The sequence below is a fragment of the Pongo pygmaeus genome, chromosome Y (genome assembly GCF_028885625.2).
Source record: "Pongo pygmaeus isolate AG05252 chromosome Y, NHGRI_mPonPyg2-v2.0_pri, whole genome shotgun sequence".
Classification (NCBI taxonomy): Eukaryota; Metazoa; Chordata; class Mammalia; order Primates; family Hominidae; genus Pongo; species Pongo pygmaeus.
Window position 1 is genome coordinate 25,657,329 of NC_072397.2, and position 10,373 is coordinate 25,667,701.

A 10,373-nucleotide genomic window follows, 5' to 3' on the forward strand; every position below is an offset into this window, starting at 1 on the left:
AGTGAGAACCTGTCTCTAAAAAAATAGAGGAAGAAAAAAAATTTCACGACTTGGTGGTTTTCACTGACAAATTCTACAAAACATTTAAGAAATGTTTTGTAAAAGGCATCCAAATTGGAAAAATAGTCAAATTGTCCCTCTTTGCAGATGACATGTTCATATATGTAAAAAACCCTAAATACACTACTGAAAATCAGAAATAGTAAATGAATACAATAAGGTTTCAGGATACAAAAGCAACATAAAAAATCAGTAACATCTCAATACACCAATAGCAGAGTATCTGAAAAAGGAATCAAGAAAGTAATCCCATTTAAAATAGCTATTAAAAAAACAAAATACCTACAAGTAAATTAAGCCATGGAAAGATGAAAATTATTAAACATTGATAAAAGCAATTAAAAAATTAAAATATATAGAAAGATATCACATGTTCATGGACTAAAAGAAGTAATATTGCTGAAATGACCATACTACTCAAATCAATCTATAAATCCAATAAAATCTCTATCAAATTTCCAATTTCATTTTTCACAGATATCAAAAAAAATCTTAAAATCCATGTGAAACTACAAAACCCCCCAAATTGCCAAATAAATCTTAAGCAAAAACAGCAATGCTAGAGGTATTACACCATCTAATTTCAAAATATATTATAAAGCTATCCTAACTAAAACGCATGGTATTGGCATAAAAACAGGCACGTAGACCAGTGGAACAAAAATAGAAAGCCCAGGCAGAAATCCACACATTTACATGCAACCTATTTTTGACAAAGGTACAAACATTCAATGGGGAAAAGACAGTCTTTTCAACAAACGGTGCTGGGAAAAGTGCATATCCACATACAAAAGAATGAAAGTAGACCCCTATCTCTCATCACATACAAAAATCAACTCAAAATAAATTAAATATTTAAATGTAAGACCCCAAACTATGAAACTAGTAGAAGAAAACGTAGTTGAAATGTTATATGTCACTGGTCTGGGCAAGGACTTTTTAGAAAGGACATCAAAAGACATGAACAACAAAAGCAAAAATAAACGTATGGGATTGTATCAAATAAAAACTTCTGCACTGCATAGGAAACAATCACAAGAGTGAAGAGACAACCTACAAAATGAGAGAAAATATCTGCAAACTATTAATTTGATAAGGGGTTAATATCCCAAATTTATAGAAATCTCAAACAACTCAATAGCAAAAATACAAATAATTGGATTAGAAAATAGTCAAGAGAGCTGAATAGACATTTCTCTAAATTAGACAAAAAAAATCACCAACAGGTATATGAAAAAAATGCTCACCATCACTAATAATCAGAGAAATGCAAGTCAAATTCTTAGTGAGATATTATCTCACCCTGCTTAGAATGCTTTTTATGAAAAAGTCAAAAAATAACAAATGCTGGCAAGGATGTGAAGAAAGGGGAATGTTCATACACTGTTGGTGGAAATGTAAATTAGAGCAATTTTTATGGAAAACAATATAACTTACAAAAACATTAAAAATAGACTTATCACATAATCCAGCAATCCCACTACAGGGTATATATTCAAAGACTATTAACTCCGTATGTCAAAGAGATTTCTGGACTCTCATGTTTATTACAGCACTATTCACAATAGCCTAGAATCAACCTAAGTGTCCATCAATGAATGAATGGAGAAAGAAAATGTGGCATATATGCTGTATTTGGCCATTCTTGCATTGCTATAAAGAAATACCTGAGATTGGATAATTTATAAGAAAAGAGACATAATTGGCTCCTGGTTCCATGGGCTGTAAAGGGAGCATAGTGCCAACATCTGCTTGACTAGTCAGGAAGCTTGAGAACTCGTTCAATATCATGAGGATAGCAACAAGCCATGAGGGTTCCACCTCCATGACCCAAACACCCCCTACCAGGCCCCATCTCTAACAGACAGGATTACAATATAACATGAGATATGGGTCAGGAAAATATCCAAACTATATCATATGCACATTTGGCCATAAAAAATGGTAAAATCGTGTCACTTGTGACAACATGAATGAGCATAGAGGACATTGTGGTAAGTGAAATAAGCTAACCATGGTAAGACTAATATCACATGATCTCATTCATATGTGAAATCTAAAAACACTGATCTAACAGAGAGTATAAGAGTGGTTACCAGACTGGGAAAGATAGGGAGGAGAGGTTTTAACAATGTGTCATGTATCAAAATACCACATTGTACCCCATCAACATGTGAAATTATCATGTATCCACTTAAAAAAAGAAAAGAAAAAAGAAAATGGAAGAGTCAAGGGCACTGGAAGAGACAGAAGAGAAGGTGAATTGGCAATAAGGAAGAGAGAGTCTGAAAGAGCAGGTCACAGAGTGGAAAATTAAAGTTTATCACATTAGAAATCAATTTTTAAGTTATTGAAAAGTTAAATTTATAGCCATGAAAGTGAGTAGCTCAATTGAAGTGAAAGTAAAAGTCAATGAAGGAGTAAATTAGAAAATACGTTGCTTGGCATTTAGTAGTTACTTCAGAAATATTAATAAATCTAAAGAAAATTAAGAACATCAAAGCATTCATAGTGGGCCATTATCGTTATACGAATTTATGTGGTAATATTCTATTCTTTCCAGTGAAGGGAGTAATTCAACAGTATCGATTATTGGTTAGAAAATGATTTCTCCAGGTATAACCCACTGACCACATTCATTGTATTTGAATTGCTTGAGCAATTTGTTTCGGGAGAAAATGGAAAGATTTTAAGATGGACCAACGAAATTACCACTGAGTGTTTTTAATGGAAATCTCAGCCTTGTCTAGAATAACCTGGGTTATCTGTTTCTACGGGGTCTCTGTGCCTTTTGTTTTCTTCGTTATTTGCAATTCTGTTAGTTGTAGATTACTGATAGTAATGCAAATATTCTTGTCTCTAGACAAGCAAATGATTGATTTTGATGGAAGTATATTTAATTTTCCTTTTCCACCTTCCATCAAGAAGTCAGTTTTGAACCTATCAAGCAAATTTATTTCAGTGTTCCTTAGTGCCTAGATATGTGTTACTCTTAATTTTCCATAAAACTCAGTATAACATCTTACTGGAACCCTCATTAAATAAATGAATTAAAAATCTTAGACAAGTGTTCATTTTATAATTTTAAGTCATAATTTACCCTATTTTAAGCAATTTTCCTTTATCATTCCTAAAAATACAGATTCCTATGCCCCATGCTAGACCTATTGAATCAAAATCTCACGCCGAAGGCACAAGAATTTACATTGTTAGTAAGCTTTTCAAGTGATTTTTAGGCATACTAAATTGTATTAAGCTTTACCATTCTAATTCTTCAAACTTGAATTATTGTATTTATAATTCCACCTTCATCAAAGTAAACTTTTGGTTAGCAAAAACGGTAGAAACCCCCTTATTCAATCAGATTGGGACCAGTAATAAAGAGATTAATCACAAATTTAAGTTAGATGGAGGAATCATAAGAAGTATTAGATGTAAGTCCTTAAAACTTAACTTTAATTTAAAAGACATGTGTAAATAAATTTGCCAGAATTTTGATGACAAGGTCAAAGCCTTGCACTGATTCAGAGTGGAGTTTCTTGTGGAAACTACGCCAATGATATGTTGTCATTGATTTCTTGTTCACTTTCTGTGAAGACAACTGAGGTAAAGCAATCTGAAATCCTAGATTACACAATTTTTCCCATTTGTTTCTAGTTGTCTTGCCAAAAGCTAAGCTGACAGCAACTGTATGAGTTTCTCATTTTTCCAACACATTTAGTTTATTTCTCAAAGAAACAACAATACTACTATTGTTACACACATTTTCTCAGTTTACATAATATTTATTCATTTATTTATTTATTTTGAGACGGAGTCTTGCTCTGTCACCCAGGCTGGAGTGCAGTGGTGCGAACTCTGCTTACTGCAAGCTCCGCCTCCCGGGTTCATGCCATTCTCCCGCCTCAGCCTCCCCAGTAGCTGGGAGTACAGGCACCCGCCACCACGCACAGCTAATTTTTTTGTATTTTCAGTAGAGGCGAGTTTCAACGAGTTAGCGAGGATGGTCTCTATCTCCTGACCTAGTGATCCGCCCGTCTCACCCTCTCAACAAAATATTTAATTAAATCGCATAACTACAAGAACGAGAACAAATGGCGTAAACATATTTAGGAATGAACACAGCTTCCTCTCAGAAACTATACAATTTCTGTGATGGAAGGAGAAATGCACAGGCATTAAAAGTAGCTCAAAGGCTTTCAGCTTGCAGTGGACATCAGTCAATAAGTTGTAGAGGGGTACAAGAAAGTGTTGATTGCAAATCAGTTAAGTGGAGGTCAGTTAAGGCAGCATCCACTGTATCATAATTTGTAAAATGAATGTTCTAAAACTTGGTTCACTTTTGCTATAAAGGACCAGATGATAAATATTTTAGGCTTTGCAAACCATACGGTCTCTATAGAAAACATTCAACTCTACCATTGTAGCAGGAAAGCACCATAGATCCGTAGATGTGCTCCAGTAAAACATTATTAATACAGGCAGCTGGTCTGAGGACTATGCATATATCTTGCTGTTTTCATACAATTTTCTAAATTAGTAGTTCCCTGCCTTTTTAACAATCAAGGATTACTTTTAATCTTCTCCTCTAATTGTAGGTTTCAAAAGCCTTAAGAAAAACCCACAAAATATATTTATTTTGTAATTTTGGGGGGTCCTTATTTTACTAATAAGTAATCAATGATATATAAAGGCTACCCACTAGGTAAGTATGAAATAATCAACATTATTAACTCTAATGACTTAGTTCTGGATAGAAATAAAAAGTATTAAACTATATATATATATATATATGTAACTTAAAACTTGTATAGCTTTTTCTGGTGTAAATATATAACTTTTCGAGATTTTTCAAGTATTAAATACAACATTTGGGAATCCTCACACCTGGCTCCCTATGATGACATTCAAGAATGCCTTAGGATTCTGGGAATCTTAGAATGAAAGTCACTGCTCTGTAGGAGTGAATGAATGAATGAATAAGAAAGTGAAGAAAGAAGAAAGAGCATGTTTACTAAATGTAAATTAATCTTCAAAGAACGTTTATTTTATTAATAAATTTGTCAACTTTACGTTGCCAAATCTAACAAGATACCAACATGGCATTCATGGAGATCACACTTCTAGTCAAATTTTATTTTAGTTCATTGACTATAGTATTAATATCCTGAAATACTCAAAAATTCTGTCCTATTTCTGTGAATAATTCACTTATTAATCACCCTACACAATACTTAATGAATGGAATGTTGCTTGGAATTAAGATAATTACAGGGCTAAAAGGGTTTTCTCTAGAGGCGGGTTATAGGATTTTGTTGTCGGACTGGAATAAAACAAAACTAATCAATATTTTCTGCAACCAGTGGCTTTTGACTTAGTCGTCCATTAACATCCATCAATCACTATAACCTCAGTCCTATTTCCTCCATTCTTCTTTTCGCTATTATAAAAACTAGTCCATTTTTTTCCTGTTAGATCTATGTTTCTCCTCTTTTCTTTACATCCAAACAACTGGACATCAACTTAGTACAGATAGTGCAATTGATCCGAACCCTACAGAACTCACTGTTTCCATTTACATAATTTACATAGCTGTCAAGCTGAAATCACTCTCAATTTTTTTAATTCAAAATTTTAATTTTATTTAATCATATTTATTTATTATTTTGAAAATAATTTTATCTTGTATTTTACATTCAGGGGTACATGTGCCAGTTTGTTACATGGGTATATCTCATAATGGTGAGTTTTGGGGTATGAATGATCCCGTCACCCAGATGCTGATTTGTATGGTTTGACTCTGTGTCCCCACCCAAATCTCATGTTGAATTGTAATTCCCAATGTAGGGGGAATGACCCGGTGGGAGGTGATTAGCTCATGAAGGCAGATTTCCCCCTTGCTGTTCTTAAATAGTAAGTGAGTTCTCATGAGATCTGATGGTTTAAACATGTGACATATCCCACCTGGCTCACTTGGTCTCCTGCCACCATGGTAGAACGTGCCTTGCTGCCCCCTTCACCTTCTGCCATCATTATAAGTTTCCTGAAGCCTCCCAGCCATGCTTCCTGTACAGCCTGTGGAACTGTGAGTCAGTTAAAACTCTTTTCTTTATAAATTACCCAGTCTCGGGTAGTTCTATATAGCAGTGTGAGAACAGATTAATACATGAGCATAGTACTCAATAGTTAGTCAAACCGTGCCTTCCTCCTTCTCCCCTCTAGTAGTGCCAGTGTTTATTCTTTCCATCTTTATATCCATAAGTACCCAGTGTTTATCTCCCACTTATAAGTGAGATCATGTGGTATTTTGTTTTGTATTCCTGCATTAATTTACTTAGGATAATGGCTTTCAGCTGCATCCATGTTGCTTCAAAGGACATGACTTTGTTATTTTTATGGCTGCATAGTATTCCATGGTGTGTGAAATGGTTTGGAAGGTGGCCCCTATAAATCTCATGGTGAAATGTAATCCTCAGTGTTGGAGGTGGGGCCAGGTAGGAGGTATTTGGGTCATAGGGGTGGTTCTCTCATGGCCTGATACCGTCCTTGTGATAGCGAATTCTTTCAAGATCTGGTTGTGTAAGATTGTGTGGTACTTATCCCCAATCCCATACTCTCTTGCTCCTGCTCTGGCCATGTGATGTGCCTACTCCCTTTTCACCATCCATCATGAGTAAAAGCTCTGTGGAGACTCCACAGGCACCATGCAGATGCCGTCACCATGCTTCCTGTACAGCCTGCAGAGCTATGAGCCAATTAAATATCTTTTCCTTATAAATTACCCAGCCTCAGGTATTTCTTCAAAGCAATGCAAGAATGGCTTAATAATACAGTGTAGATGTACCTCATTTTATTGATGCAATCCACTGTTGATGGGCACCTAGGCTGCCTCCATGTCTTTGCTATTGTGAATAGTGCTGCAATGAACATGCAAGTGCATATGTCTTTTTGGTAGAATAGCTGATTTTCTTTGGGTCATATACCAGTAATGCAATTGTTGGCTTGAATGGTAATTCTATTTTAAATTCTTTGAGAAATTTCCAAACTGCTTTCGACAGTGGCTGAACTAATTTACATCCTCACCAATTATGTGTAAATGTTCCCTTTTCTCCACAGCCTCCCAAGATCTGTTGTTTTTCAATTATTTAATAGTAGCTATTCTGACTGGTGTAGGATGGTATCTCATTTTGGTTTTCATTTGCACTTCTCTGATGATTAGTGATGTTAAGCCTAACCTTTGCCACCAGAAAACTGGGAAAATACAGAGTTGCTTGTCAAAATAAATTGTTTTACTTGCTTTAAAAATAATCAATTGAGTAGTATATTTCTTCCAGCAAAATTAAGAAGTAAAAATTTAGAAATGTACAGTACCTTGCTGTTAAGTCTTTGCACAACTATACCAATCGAACATAAAGGCCAACTTAAACTTTCATTTGAAATGAAAGACAATTTTTAAGAGGTTAAGGGCTAGTAAATTGTTAAAGTCCTGAAGTTAGATTAGCTCAAGTAAATGCAAAGACTTTCCTTTAATTAAAGTCTTTTAAATGAACACTTTAAAGCATAGTTGGTTTCTCCCTCAAATCTTGTCCAAAGCCACTATTTTCAACTCAGTATATCAAAGAAGCTTTCAGACATGATTATGAAGCTCCCTCAACTTACAATGTGCTATTTGCAACCTTAGATGCCTATCATTCTGGCTTTTCTACCTTTTAGCAACAATAACACACCATTCCCATTTCTCCCCCACCCTGACTTACCCCTCTTTGCATTTAATGTATAATTTTTCTCAGAGTGTTCTTACACATCTTTAACTGTAAATATGACAAAAGTACACAGTATAGTACATGTGTCACATGTATAAATGTTGTATCTAGTCATACAATTTTCCTTTTAAAAAAGAAATATTTTATTTTCAAAAAGCAAAGACTCTAGGAATCTTTTCTAGCTGCCAGTCATAAAAACATAAATTCCTGGTTAGATTCCCAAATTTGCCTGACCATAAGAACCACTTGTGATACTTGCCAAACACATGTATTCTGAGTCCCATCCGTGATCTCCTGAATCAGAACCAGCAGGTGAGAGGCCTGGGAATACACATTTAAACAAATGTCCTCAGTGATTACGATTAGTCAAGCTTGAAAAAAATTTCACTAGGATTTTTATGACTGAATAACCTCACAAACATAGGAAAGGTACTGGAGAAAAATACGAGCAGAATTTCAGAATTCTGCCTTTGCTGAAAGTGTTTGTTCCCTCCTCCAATACTCATCAAGACCTGACTGCTTATGTAACTCCCCCAAACCACCAACACCTGGGAGGAGATGAAAATGATTTTAATGAAGAAGAAAAGCAGATGTTTAATTTCAAAACTGACGGTGACAATAGAAGGGAGAGGCATGAATTTATCTTGATTCTAACAAAAAGCATTGTATTTGAGTCTACAAATGAAATTGGTTTCATTTTTATTTTTTGTAAGTTTTCGCCAAACTCTATGGATATAGAGGCTGGGCAAGAAAGAAAGAAATCCAGAAATATGGCATATGCCATCCCTTATTTATTTCCCCATGCGACCAGCTAACATCTTCTTCACCTAGTCCCTGCTTCAAGCTGACTTTCTGTCTACTTCTCTATTGCAAATTTAGCTTCCCTAAAGACTGCCTCAATGTCAGTTACCCAGAGGCTTTTTTCCATCTTGTGCTCCTAAACTTCTATGATATTAAATAGTATTACCCTTTCTGGAAATTCTCCTTAGCTTCGATTTTATAATTTTACTCTAACTCTGTTTCATTCTTTCTTTTATAGCTTTTCTTTTCTCTATCCCTTTACTGCAGACATGTTGTACGGCTTTGTTCTTGACCTTATGATCTCTCCACATTCACTCCCTCAGAGCATGTATCCATTTTCTTGGTGTCGGCCTTCTTGACTATCTGATAATTACCATCATACAACGATGTTGGTGATGAGCATAGCTAACATATCCTAGTCATATTCCATGTAGGTTATAATAAGCACCCTATATAATTTGTACCATTTAATTTTTCAACCCTAAATGATATTATTACTAACCACATTGTATGAGATGAGGAAACAGATTTTCATCAAAACCATGGAAAGCAAACGTGAAGAGCCCCTGTGTGTCTCCTTTGTTAATGCCTCTGGGCATCATGGCATGTGGATTGCCATGGAATGGGGATTAGGAAGGGCAGCACTGTGAAAGCACCAGAAAATACGTTATGATAGTGGGTAAGGCCGCTCATCTCTGCACATTGAGATGGTTTTGTTCCTGAGTCAGGTTTGAGATTAGCCAATCCTGACTCTATGGTGCCACCAGGGATCACGAATTTAATAAGATCTTCGTGGATGCTTGGAACCCAACTGGTCTCTGTTTTCTAGTTTAGGGAAACAGCCACAGCTTGAGTGGGGTGGTTTTGGTGTCACATAGACGATCAATAATACCTACTGTTTTGGTGCCACATATGCGATGAATAATACCCGCCGCTGCAGAGGAATCACCATGGACTACTCATCATTTCATCTCATGCTCTTGCGTTGGATTCCTCTCACCTGTTTACTGATTTCATTCAAATTCTTCAGCGACCACAGGACCCCGACTTGCCTTCTCTATCCTAGTTCCCATCACTCTACTTTACAGGCCTGGCCTGCTCGCGGCTCCTCACACCAGCGCTGCACGGCTCTCTCCACGCCTCCACCCTATTTCCTCCATCATACAGGACTAGCTTCCTCCATTTCTATCAGGCAAAAGCCTGCCTAGCGTTCAAGACCCTCCTCAGATGCAGCCTCCACGATTAGGCTTCTTCCTGACCCCTGAGCCTGTAACACGCGCCACCGTTATTCTCCACCTCAGCCCACATTCCCACAGCACTCGCGACGTCCGCGGCCTTCAACAAGGAGCTTCATTCTATTTTAGGGTATTTCCTGCTTGTTTCCCGCACACACAGTCCAGCGAGGCGCAGCCCTTAATGCCCCACACACTAGTGGCCCGCGCTTCCAGCTGCGCAGCCGCAGGCCAGCGAGGGCAGCCTAAGCCGCTTCCCGCCCCCGCGGGGACCGTCGCCAGCCCGCAGCTCTAGAGGGAGGCGGTTCCACAGCGCGCCTGGCAGCCCTGCCACCGCCAGCACCGGCGCCTCAGGCGAGCTTTCCTCCCCTCGGGGAGGCGCGAATCCTCAGGGGCTCCTCGAGAGGGAGCCAGGCAGCAGCTGTGTACAGACGCCTTTCCGCCCTCTGCGGCCACTGTAGCTCCCCAGCAGAAATGCGGAAGTGGAAATCTCAGCCATTCAGCCTTTGGGTGAAGA